This window comes from Lissotriton helveticus, chromosome 3_2 (genome assembly GCF_964261635.1).
Source record: "Lissotriton helveticus chromosome 3_2, aLisHel1.1, whole genome shotgun sequence".
NCBI classification, from domain to species: domain Eukaryota; kingdom Metazoa; phylum Chordata; class Amphibia; order Caudata; family Salamandridae; genus Lissotriton; species Lissotriton helveticus.
The window spans coordinates 385,135,061-385,148,412 of record NC_136062.1 but is presented as its reverse complement, the minus strand read 5'-3'; the positions used below and the strand labels follow the sequence as shown (position 1 = coordinate 385,148,412).

Sequence of the window (13,352 nt, the reverse complement as noted above, 5' to 3'; positions counted from 1 at the left end):
AGAGTTCTTCTAGGAACGTAGAAGGCAATCCGCTTTCCAAGATAGCTTGGGCCGATCCGGTGCAGCGCCTTGAAAGCCATCGTCAAGATCTTAAAGGTGACACTCTTGGCAACCGGAAGCCAATGGAGTTGTGCAAGGAGCTCAGAAGCTCGTGCCCTTCTTGGTAATCCAAAGATTACTCTGGCCGCCGAATTTTGTACGACCTGCAAGCGCGCCATCAAGTATTTCGGAAGACCCGAATAAAGCGCGTTCGCATAATCAAGTCGAGAGCCTATCAAGGCCTGTACAATAGTTTTTTTATGCTGGAGAGATAAAAAAGGAAGGAACTTCCGCAGCAGTTTTAAGATGCCAAAACACTTCCCCATTAGCCCGATGATCTGGGGTCTAAGGGAAAGATCGACATCACACAGGACGCCCAGATTTTTCGCCTTTAGTGTTGCCGTGTCAGGTGGAGACATGTCGCAGGGCCACCATGACTTCCAGCCCGGATCCGGCTGGCAGCCAAAGAAGAGCAGCTCAGACTTGTCCGAGTTGCACTTCAGACTATGCCTTTGAAACCAGTTTAAAACGGCTTCCAGGCATTCCCGAATCCGACCGCTGTCAAAGTCTTCCCCCTTGCCACACGAGAACAAAAGCTGGGTGTCATCAGCATAGGAAATGATCTGAGCACCATACGATTCAATGTTATTTTAACAGAGTCTGTCGTGTCAATAACTGTAATAGATTTTAATTTTGTTTCTTGTCCTGACACAAAAATGTTTTTAGTTTCTTCTTCCTGTCAAAGAAAAAGTAAATATTAGTATTAATTTATTTTGTATATATAGTGTTAGTATAGCAGACAGAGTGCGGTGCAGACAGAGTGCGGTGCAGACAGAGTGCGGTGCAGAAAGAGTGCGGTGCAGAAAGAGTGTGGTGCAGACAGAATGCGGTGCAGAGTGCGGTGCAGACAGAATGCGGTGCAGACAGAGTGCGGTGCAGACAGAGTGCGGTGCAGACAGAGTGCGGTGCAGAGAGAGTGCAGTGAAGAGAGAGTGCAGTGAAGAGAGAGATTTGGTGAAGAGAGAATGTGTTGAAGACAGTGTGGTGAATAGAGAGTGGGGAAGAAAGAGTGTGTTGTAGTGTGGAAAAGTAAATTTTGCCATGTTCTGTGTCCCTACGTGTCCCCCATCTTATGTTATGTGTGCATGATTAATATGCATATGCATCCCCCATGTTCGATTAAAGACGCAATTACAGTTGTGTCCATCCCTAGTATGCTAGTTTCCAGTTCTCGTGAAAGCTACGAGTATTAGGCCTATGTAAAGGTACGTTGCCACGTTTCTCAGTGTGCACGTTATTTCATTGAAAAGTCCCCGTTTCTAGGCCTCAAAAGGGCCCGGACACCAGATTCAGCTCCAGTCTCCTGAACCCTCGCTGAGGAGCGATACAGCCCCCACCTGTATCCTCGACCCTTCACTTACTTCCTGCCTCGCAGTGCCCGGCTCGGCCTGGCTCTGCCTACGAGTCTGCCAAGAGTATGTTATGATTCTAGTTATCAGTCCAGCCCTCCTTCTCTGCATTCCTAAGCTACTGAATCGCATCAATAGTTTCTGTCATTGTCTAGCCTTTACGTCTCCATGTAGGAGAAATACTGTATTAATGGTCATTTAATATTCCTCAACACGCACTACATGTAGAATAATGCATGCTCCAGTCTTAGAGTCTGTTAGCCTCTCCCCTCCTGACTCTTAGTTTATATCAACATGTCCTCTAAACATTAGATACTAGATAGGGTTTAGGTACATGTCGCCCTGACTCTCCAGACTTCAGTCTCTGCTCCTAGCGCAGAAGTCATAGCCCCCAGCTTCTCCTAGTAACACGTCATTGTCAGTTTGCGCGCACCATTAGGTTAGAGGTCCCGGCTCCTTAGGTAGCCCCCTCCATGTTTCCGCCCCATTTATGACATATTCTGTTACGTTTACATCACATGTCTATGTATACGCCTCTTGTTACACCTACTTTCACCCTTATCTTTCGCGACTGCTATTGACCACACCCACTGCTCCGCCTATTGTATGTATTGCAATGCAACAGTTTTAGTATATATGCTTGTGTACTGTTATTAAATGTTACGCCGATTCCTTTTCCCTGGCACGCCAGTCCAATCCTGTCCCAGGCAGCGCTGCCATCCTATTCCTGTGCAGGTTGTCCTGTTCCTGTCCTTTATGCTGTATTAAACCTGCAAACTCCTACTACCTCGAATCTTGACTCTTATTTATTGAGCTATCTGTTATTACTATGTCCAGTCAAACCTAGATCCGGTATTATTTATTTATATACCACAGTAGAGAGAGTGTTTGAAGAGAGAGTGTTTTCAAGAGACAGTGTTGGGAAGAGAGAGTGTGGTGAAGAGTGTTGTGATGCGAAATTGTGGTGAATAAAGTTTTTTTTGAAAGAGTGCGTTGGAGAGAGAGTGTGTTGGAGATAGAGTATGGTGAAGAGAGAGTGGGTGGAAGAGAGTGTGAGAGAGTGTGTGGGAAGAGAGTGTGTAGGGAAGAGAGTGTGTGGGGAAGAGAGTGTGTGGGGAAGAGAGTGTGTGGGGAAGAGAGTGTGTGGGGAAGAGTGTGTGTGGGGAAGAGAGTGTGTGGGGAAGAGAGTGTATAGAGAGTGCAGTGAAGAGAGAGATTTGGTGAAGAGAGAATGCATTGAAGACAGTGTGGTGAATAGAGAGTGGGGAAGAAAGAGTGTGTTGTAGAGAGAGTGTTTGAAGAGAGAGTGTTTTCAAGAGACAGTGTTGGGAAGAGAGAGTGTGGTGAAGAGTGTTGTGATGCGAAATTGTGGTGAATAAAGTTTTTTTGAAAGAGTGCGTTGGAGAGAGAGTGTGTTGGAGATAGAGTATGGTGAAGAGAGAGTGGGTGGAAGACAGTGTGAGAGAGTGTGTGGGAAGAGAGTGTGTAGGGAAGAGAGTGTGTGGGGAAGAGAGTGTGTGGAGAAGAGAGTGTGTGGGGAAGAGTGTGTGTGGGGAAGAGAGTGTGTGGGGAAGAGAGTGTGTGGGGAAGAGAGTGTGTAGAGAGTGCAGTGAAAGGAGAGATTTGGTGAAGAGAGAATGCGTTGAAGACGGTGTGGTGAATAGAGAGTGGGGAAGAAAGAGTGTGTTGTAGAGAGAGTGTTTGAAGAGAGAGTGTTTTTAAGAGACAGTGTTGGGAAGAGAGAGTGTGGTGAAGAGTGTTGTGATGCGAAATTGTGGTGAATAGAGTTTTTTTGAAAGAGTGCTTTGGAGCGAGAGTGTGTTGGAGATAGAGTATTGTGAAGAGAGATTGGGTGGAAGAGAGTGTGAGAGAGTGTGTGGGAAGAGAGTGTATGGGAAGAGAGTGTGTGGGGAAGAGAGTGTGTGGGGAGGAGAGTGTGTGGGGAAGAGAGTGTGTGGGGAAGAGAGTGTGTGGGGAAGAGAGTGTGTGTTGTACTTATTAACATACCTCGGATATTGTCCCCGATATGCTCATTAATGTCCGTAATTTAGCTTCTCTTATTGTTTTAATAGGTGATACTGGTGGAGCTGGTGGTTCTAGTATGTTTTTTTCTTCTTGTAGAATTTCACTTGTAAGCGTTAAAGGTATCATCCTTGATATGTTTGTATGTTTGGTTAATAGTACAACATTGTTCTTTGCCAGGAAATTCCTTATAATAATTCCATGTCCTTGTTTGGTTTAATTGTAAAAATCGTCATTATAGCATGTGGTTTTAATAAAACCACTTTCATCTGCTAGGGCAAGGTGGTATAAGGTTTTGTCTTCTTTTTTAGCATTTTTGTGGTTTGTTTTTGGAGAACATGTTACAATATTTGCTCTTATTGCCTTCTGAAAAGGTTTGCTCTCATCTTGTTTTCCCATCTTAATTTCTTGTATAGAAATCATCTGAAATGAGAATAAACTGTGAGTATACATTTTGGATATAACTGGTGAAAACATTTTACCTTATCCTAAATTAACATATTAAATTATACAACAGGCTTATTAAATAGAGAGAGTTATGTAGTGAGAGAGAGTGAGATAGGGAGTGAGGTAGTGAGAGACAGAGAGAGTGAGGTATTGAAAGAGTGAGACAGTGATGTTGAGGAATGTTGTGAGGTAGTGAGATAGAAACAGAGATTGATGTTTTGAGTTAGTGAGATAGAGAGAGAGTGAGTTAGTGAAATAGAGAGGGTAAGTTATTTAGTGTGATAGAGAGATTGAGAGAGTGAGGAAGTGAGATAGAGAGAGAGTGATGTAGTGAGTTAGAGAGAGAGAGTGAAGTTGAGAGGTAGTGAGAGAGTATGTTAGTGAGTGAGTGATGTAGTGATCTTTTGCGAGAGTGAGCCGTGATATAGTGAGATAGTGAGAGTAAGATAGTGAGATAGAAATAGATTGAGTATTGTAGTGAGAGAGAGAGAGTGATGTAGTCAGTTAGAGAGTGAATCTGTGAGGTAGTGTGTTAGAGAGTGATGTAGTGAGAGAGTGAGGTATGTAGAGACATTTATTTAATGAGGTATTGAGAGAGATAGTTAGTGATGTAGTGTTATTGTGATGCTGTTATTTAGAGAGAGTTGAGTAGTGAGGTAGAGAGTGAGTTAGAGAGAGTGATTGAGTTAGTGAGACAGAGAGTGAAGTAGTGTGAGAGACAGTGAGGTAGTGAGAGTGAGTTAGTGAGAGAGAGTGATGTAGTGATAGAGAGAGTTAGGGAGAGAGAGAGTGAGGTAGTGATAGAGAGAGAGCCAACCACACACATACAGACCCATACACACAGAGCCACACACACACAGAAAATGTATCACTTAGATATACATACAGAGCCACACATACTGAGACAGCCATGCACACAGAGAGCTATCAACACAGATATACAGAGCTACAGACATACACATAGAGAGCCACTGACGTACACACATATAGAGTCACCTAACACATATACTGAGCCAGCCACATAAAGATAGCGAGTCACCCATACACACATATATACAACATGCTTATTAAATTGCTACCCATAAGGCTTTGTGATCACTATAATATGACTCTAATATACCATAGTGGCTTAAGTTTACATTACTATAGATATGATCTAAAGTAGATTTGTAGTCAGTTGTATATTATGATATTTTCTGCTCACATTTGAATTCGTTTAGCATATATTGTAGCAGTAGGTCAGCATTTTGTGATGATTGTGTTAAATCTATGTTGAAGTCACCCATTATGCAGTAATTATAATTAGGGTAAAAGTTCAATATTGTACTTAAAACTTGTAATAGTGTTTGTATCTTTACATGTGGTGGTTTGTATAGTATAACAAACAAGTAGTTGCAATTATTAAGCTGCAGAGTAAAATGTAGAATGTCAATTCCGTGTTGGGTTTCATATATAGGAATTAAGAGAATATTTTTTCTGTAGTAAATTGCTATCCCATGGTTTGTTACTTGATGGTGGAATCTATCAAATATTAATAGATGGTACTGTTCTATTAAGAAAGTATTGCTATTTGCTGTTCTAGTAGTGTTTATTTCAGTGAAGCATAGAATATCTGCATTCATTATATTTGTGTCTGCTTTTATAGCTGTGTAATTCTTTTGCAGTGAACGTATATTTTGTACTATAACATTACACATTTGGCTGTAGTTACATAATTGTGGTACAGATATTTGTAATTGCATATCTGTCCTTAATCTTGTCATTTCGTCATGTACTTTAGCATGTACAGCTATTTTGTCTGGGTTAAAGTTTTTAATATATATGTTAGCTAATGATTTGGCTCTGCTTAAAGCCACATAATGCAAATGATGTACTTTGCTATTGTTAAAGTGGATGTAAAGTGGTTCAATAGTTTCTCCTTGTGTTCTATGTATAGTATGTGCAGATGATTGTCGTAGGGGAAATTGTTTGCGTATAATTGTTATAATTTTTTTTGTAAATTGGAAATGCCACGATACAATATTAGTGCTATATATGTGTTTATTTTCTTGCCTTGTATATTTACCAACATTTTCATTATCAAAATGAATCCATATAATATATGGGGTGTTATTTATAGTTTCTACAAATTCAACTATGCCTGTAGCACCATTTGTTAAGCCATCATTAACATTACTATTGTTAGTAAGATCATATCTTAATTTTAAGGCAATATGGACAATGAATGGCAGGCCCATTGTTTTTGTTGAGTCTGTAGGTAATTGAGTTAGGATTTTTTTTAACTATTTCAGTTAAGTCAGATGCAACAGTATCTACTGCTGTGGCTGTGTAAACAGGGTATTGTATTATATGTTGCAATAAAACTGCACTATTAATGCTATTAACTTCATTGTTAGTTCCCATAATATAATGGATAGTTTTGATAATGTTTTCTGGTGGTTCTAATTCTCGTGTTTGTATCTGTATTATATCTTCATTAGTTTGTTTTCCTATCTGTTTAGTAGTTCAGCAAATGGTAAGTCGTTGAGCTGTCTCATAATTTTAGTTAACTCAAATAACTTAAAATGTTCTTGCCATAGATTAGTACTTAATGGTTTGTATGAAGATCTCGAGTTTTCAAATATGTCGGGGTCAAATACTGGCTTTAATTGATAAAAATCTCCAAATTGCTAAAATTGATACACCACCAAAAGGGAGGTTAGACATTTTTATTTCTTGTAGTCTATTATGTATAAAATTGAATATATTTGCCCCTACCATTGAGATCTCATCAATTATTAATAATTTAAGATGCATTGATTGGTTTTGTAGTATGCTCCTGTTCTCATGAGTTAGTGGTTTGTAATTCAGTGTTTGCGAAACAGGTAGTTTAAAAGTACTATGAAGTGTTTTACCATGAATGTTATGTGCTGCTTTGCCCATTGGAGCTGTAAGCAATACATATATGTTGTCAGGATTTTCTCCTGCTTTAGTATTGTAGTATCGTAGTAATGTTTGGTAAAGTGCTGTAATGAGGAAGCTTTTACCTACTCCAGCACCACCTGTACAAAATGTGTAGCAGGGTGTTTCTTTTGTTTTTATCCAATGTAAGTGATGGTATATAAAGTTAAGTTGTTCATTGGTAAGATTTTGCATTATACTGTTATATTGGTCATCTGGTATTAAATTATTTGTTAGTGCTTCTTCAATACTTGTACTTCTAATGCCTAAATCGAATGATAAGTCATATATTATTTGTTCATTAGCTTGTACCTCTGGACATATGTTGTCATCATTTTCTATTTCTGTTGGAGGTATAAGTAATGGGTCTAATGTACTGTTTTCATTTTCGTTTGTTGTTAGTGTTTTATTATATTCATTATAATAAAAGTCAACTGTACTTTGAATTTCTAGATAGCGTTCATAATATGTTTCTTTATGACCAATTATTTGATGTTCAACTCTCCATGGGTAATAAAGCATTATCAATTCTCTATAATAATTTTCTGAGTCATTGTTTTTGTTAAATCTACAATAGCGAATTATTTTTTGCGTTTTGTATAGTCTACTTCTATTGCTTCATTTTGCAGATTAATCTCAAGTTCTTCCTCATCTGAGCTATAAAAGTTATTTTCTGCGAGAAAATTTTCATGGTCTGTTTTTTTTTTTCCTTTCCTATTTTTTTTTTTACATCATACATAGATGCATAGTCAGCTAATGTACATGTTTCTAATATTTCTGGGCGTTTGCTGTACTTTACTATAATATTTTCATATTGTATGTTATTCGAAGTATCTGGCAATAAATTTATAGTCTCAATGTCTTTTAATAAGTATGTACGCTTTTCTTGTGGGCTTGTATTAATGAATACAAAAGATCTAGAACTTTTCCGTAAAGGAATTTGAAGTATAAGATAGGCAGCTTCTTGTGCACTTATTTCGGTACAGTTTAAGAATTTGTTACCTATATGCTTAAGTTGTTCTTTTATACTTGGATTGTTATATACTTCTTTTGCAGCTTGTGCAATTAATCTGCTCATTCCACGTTGAGATTTACTAATATATGAAACTATATATACAGCACAGGCATATGCATCTAAGATGTATTGTATATCTATGTTTGCTTGCCATGCTTGTAAAATTGTAGGATTGTAGTTATTAATAAAGCATTCAGCTGGTGTTCTTTGTAGAAAAATAGTTTTCTTTTCAATTATAGACTGTATACATTTAAGATACTGTTTTAAATCTAGTTGCATTGAATCTAAAAAGTGACTGAAAGAGTAAGTTTGGAGTTCTTGTGTGTTCATAGTTAGATGTATTAGTTCAATTTGCTGAAGGAGTTCTTGATCTTTTTTGTCTAGCTCTAATTGTTCTAAAATATAAGTTTCTGGCATTGGATATTTTGGGTACTGATATTTGCATGTTCTTTTATGTTTAATACGACAATTTTTTGTATGCCTGTGCCTTTGAATTTGTGATGTAGTGAGATAGAGAGTGAAGTAGGGAGATAGAGAGTAAAGTCGTGAGAGAGTGAGGTAGTGATAGATAGTGATGTAATGAGGTATTGAGAGAGAGAGCGTTAGTGAATTAGTGAGATAGTGATGTTATGAGATAGAGAGAGTGGTGTAGTGATGTATATAGAGTTAGGTGACCGTCCTGAGCTCTTCAGAAGCGGTCGCTCCTCACGCTGCTCCCTGCTCTGATTGTGGTATTGTAGCGCTATACTGCCAGACTGCTCTTTTCTAGCTCGCATTGCTCCTGCAATTATTAGTGCCTGATTGCTGATGATATTTGTATCGTAGCGCTATATTGCTAAAGTGCGCATTCATTATCATTCAATTGTGCTTTGCTGCCTTTGCCTGATTAATTCATTTGTGACTGATTGTGCCGGTGCCACTGCCCATTTCATAGCCATTATTATAGTTGTGCCCCAATCTCGTCCTGTTTGGCTTTTGGCTTGCTGCCATTTTGTTGTTTGTTGTTGTGCCTCCCTGCCCGGCTCTCCACCCCGCTCCCGCCTCCCAGCTGCTCCTCCCGCGCTCCGCCCCCTCCACTATCCACATTTGACAGACGCATTTGCCTGCAGCGTTAATGCGCAGCGGACGCACCCCATGCGCGCCGAAGGTGCGCCAAAGGTAAGCCCGTCTACGCCCGTCCGCGCCTGGACCGCACCCAGCGCCAGACCCCCTGGCCCCCGCAAATTCCACTCCACCCGCATAACGTACGACGCCGCATCCCTCTCAGCTTTTAACCCCGGCCGGCTCCCATACTGCTACCGAGCCACCCCAAGGCACACCCATGGACCTTTCCCCTGCCACTCCTGCAAGTTCGACTGCATCAGGCCTCACACCAAATCCACTGACCCCAAACAGAGCCACGACACTAACCACCTGAAGTGCATCCTGCTCAACACCCACTCGGTCCACAGACACGCCAGCGAACTTTGGAACCTACTAGACACCACATCGCCGGACGTCGCCTTCCTTACAGAAGCTTGGATGAACGCCTCATCAACACCCGACATCGCCATAGCCATCCCGGACGCCTACAAGAACATCCGAAAGGACTGCATCAACCAAACAGGAGGAGGCATCGCCATCGTCCATAAGAACACCATTCGCATCACGACCAGCTCCGATGACTACCTCACAACCGCCGAACACCTTCACTTCCAGATTCACACCGACCCTAAAACAACACTCAGAGGCACCCTCATCTACAGACCACCCGGACCCCGCACACAATTCAGCGAAGACATCACTGACTTCATCAGCCCACACGCCCTCCCCTCCGAGGACTACATTCTACTGGGAGACCTCAAATTCCACCTGGAAAAGAAAAACAACAGCAACACCACCACCCTTCTGGACAACCTCGCCAATCTCGGACTCTAACAACTTGTGGACACCCCCACCCACTATGCCGGGCACACGCTCGACCCAATCTTCACCTCCAGCAAGCACATCTCCTTTAATCACACCACAGCTCTCCATTGGACGGACCACAGTTGCGTTCACTTCAACTACAAAAAGACTACGACCCACAACCACCCACAACCAATTCCCCGGAGAAACTGGAACAAAATTACCACTGACCAGCTCTTCACATCGCTTCAACAAAACCCTCCTGCAAAATCATCGGACCCAAACCAAGCAGCCACCAACCTCACACAATGGATCACCCTCAGCGCAGACGAATTAGCACCCTTGAAAAACCATCAAATCAAGCAAGGCATCAAAAAAGCCCCCTGGTTCAATGATGACCTTAAAAAATTCACGAAGACCTGTCGCACCTTCGAGAAAGCCTGGCGAAAAAACCCAACTGCTGACAACCTGGCCACCTTCAAGAACGCCACCCGCAAACACCACCAACTGATCCGATCCACCAAGAAATCAGCATTCAAGGATCGACTCGACAACAACGCCCCCAACAGCAAAAGAACTTTTCAACATCGTCAAAGAGTTCACCAACCCCACCGCCGGCACCAACGACATCACTCCCTCCCAAGACCTCTGCAACTCTCTAGCCTCATTCTTCCACAACAAAATTGCTGACATACATAACAGCTTTGGAGACCAGTTCACCCCACCCACCTCCGAACTAAAACCCCCTCCAACAACCTTTGCGCCTGGAACCCAATCACCACTGAAGACACCATCCGCCTGATGAAATCCATCCACTCAGGATCGCCAACCGACCCATGTCCCCACCACATTTTCAACAAAGCAGACTCCATTATCGCACCCCATCTCCGAGACGTCATCAACTGCTCCCTCAACTCCGCTACCTTCCCGGAAAGCTGGAAACATGCCGAACTCAGCGCCCTCTTGAAGAAACCCACAGCAGACCCCACTGAACTTAAGAACTACCGCCCCATTTCGCTCCTCCCATTCCCTGCCAAAGTCATTGAGAAAGCCATCAACAGTCAACTCGCCGCCTTCCACGAATCCAACAAATCCCTCGACCCTTCACAGTCTGGCTTCCGAGCCAAACACAGCACCGAGACCGCCCTCATCGCAGCAACAGACAATATTCGAACTCTACTGGACAACGGAGAAACAGCAGCCCTCATCCTACTTGACCTCTCCGCAGCCTTCGACACAGTCTGTCACAGCACCCTTATACAACGCCTCAGCAACGTCGAATACAAGGAAAAGCATTGGACTGGATCATCTCGTTCCTCACTGGAAGAACCCAGAGAGTCCGCCTCCCCCCTTTTAGATCAGAGGCCACCGAAGTCATCTGCGGCGTACCACAAGGATCCTCACTCAGCCCCACCCTCTTCAACGTATACATGAGTCCCCTCGCGCCAACACAACCTCAATATTATCTCCTACGCAGACGACACCCAGCTGATCCTCTCCCTCACCAAAGACCCAAACACCGCCAAAACCAACCTACACGAAGGGATGAAAGAAGTAGCCAAGTGGATGAAGAACAGCCGTTTAAAACTGAACTCGGACAAAACGGAAGTCCTCATCTTAGGAACGTCCCCCTCCGCCTGGGACGACTCATGGTGGCCAACGGCCCTGGGAACCGCACCCATACCAACGGACCACGCACGTAACCTGGGCTTCATCCTGGACTCTTCCCTCTCGATGACCAGACAAATCAACGCCGTCTCATCATCATGCTTCAACATCCTACTTATGCTCAAAAAAATCTTCCGTTGGATCCCCACCGAAACAAGAAAGACGGTCACCCACGCACTGGTCACAAGCCGACTGGACTACGGAAACACCCTTTACGCCGGAACCACAGCCAAACTACAAAAAAACCTCCAACGCATCCAAAACGCCTCAGCCAGACTCATCCTAGACATCCCTCGCCATGCTCACATTTCCGGTCACCTGAAAGACCTCCACTGGCTCCCCGTCAACAAGAGAATAACGTTCTGTCTCCTCACCCACGCTCACAAAGCCCTCTACGACCTGGGACCCGAATACCTCAACACTCGCCTGTCCATTTACACCCCCACCCGCCAACTACGATCGTCCAATCAAACCCTCGCCGCAATTCCACGCATCCAAAGATCCACCATGGGAGGAAGATCCTTCTCCTACCTAGCGGCCAAGACCTGGAATTCTCTCCCCACCCACCTCCGCCTTACACAGAACCACCTCTCCTTCAGAAAACAACTAAAAACTTGGATATTCAATAAGTAAAGTTCGACCCTCCCTCAAGCGCCTTGAGACCCTCTGGGTGAGTAGTGCGCTATTCAAATTCTTAACTTGAACTTGAATTTGAACTAGGTGGAGATAGTGAGTTAGTGAGAGTGAGTTAATGAGATAATGAGAGAGAGAGAGTGAGGTAGTGAGAGAGATGTAGAGAGATAGTGATGTAGTTTTAGAGAGAGAATCAACACATATACATATAGACTTAGTCACATAGAGGTAGACATACAGTATGTCAGTCACCCACACATACAGAGCCACCCAGATATACATACAGAGCTACTCACACATATATACAGAGCTATACAGATACAGAGCCACATACATATACACATACATAGCCACCCACATACACATACAGAGCCACCCAACACACATACTGAGGCATTCACATAGACATAGAGAGTTACCCATACACATATAGAGGCACCCAAAAACACACACAGAGGCACCCACGTACCCATTAAGCTATGCATACATTGAGCTACACACACTCAAAGCCACACATACAAATAGAGCCACACAGGTACACAAGTACATATTTTTTGGTACTTACTTCTATATGTGTATTCTGAGTAGTATTCAAAATTTTTTCATTATTACATTTGTGGACGGTCAAGTGTGTCATTTTCACATAAGTTCCAAGTGTTATTGGGAATCCTGTTGCATTTCTCCACAATGTTATTTTAACAGAGTCTGTCGTGTCAATAACTGTAATAGATTTTAATTTTGTTTCTTGTCATGACACAAAAATGTTTTTAGTTTCTTCTTCCTGTCAAAGAAAAAGTAAATATTAGTATTAATTTATTTTGTATATATAGTGTTAGTATAGCAGACAGAGTGCGGTGCAGACAGAGTGCGGTGCAGACAGAGTGCGGTGCAGAAAGAGTGCGGTGCAGAAAGAGTGCGGAGCAGACAGAATGCGGTGCAGAGTGCGGTGCAGACAGAATGCGGTGCAGACAGAGTGCGGTGCAGACAGAGTGCGGTGCAGACAGAGTGCGGTGCAGACAGAGTGCGGTGCAGAGAGAGTGCAGTGAAGAGAGAGTGCAGTGAAGAGAGAGATTTAGTGAAGAGAGAATGTGTTGAAGACAGTGTGATGAATAGAGAGTGGGGAAGAAAGAGTGTGTTGTAGAGAGAGTGTTTGAAGAGAGAGTGTTTTCAAGAGACAGTGTTGGGAAGAGAGAGTGTTGTGATTCGAAATTGTGGTGAATAAAGTTTTTTGAAAGAGTGCGTTGGAGAGAGAGTGTGTTGGAGATAGAGTATGGTGAAGAGAGAGTGGGTGG

General features: G+C 42.6%; 1 long non-coding RNA gene across 1 annotated transcript; it reads right to left on the bottom strand.

The window, feature by feature from the left end:
- Positions 1-407: 407 nt before the first annotated feature.
- On the bottom strand, positions 408-12,754 carry LOC144826332 (uncharacterized). Its single transcript, XR_013609790.1, has 3 exons — positions 12,626-12,754; positions 3,456-3,893; positions 408-775 (listed from the first exon to the last, which is right to left on the bottom strand). It is a non-coding gene; the product is annotated as an uncharacterized LOC144826332 (long non-coding RNA).
- Positions 12,755-13,352: the final 598 nt, after the last annotated feature.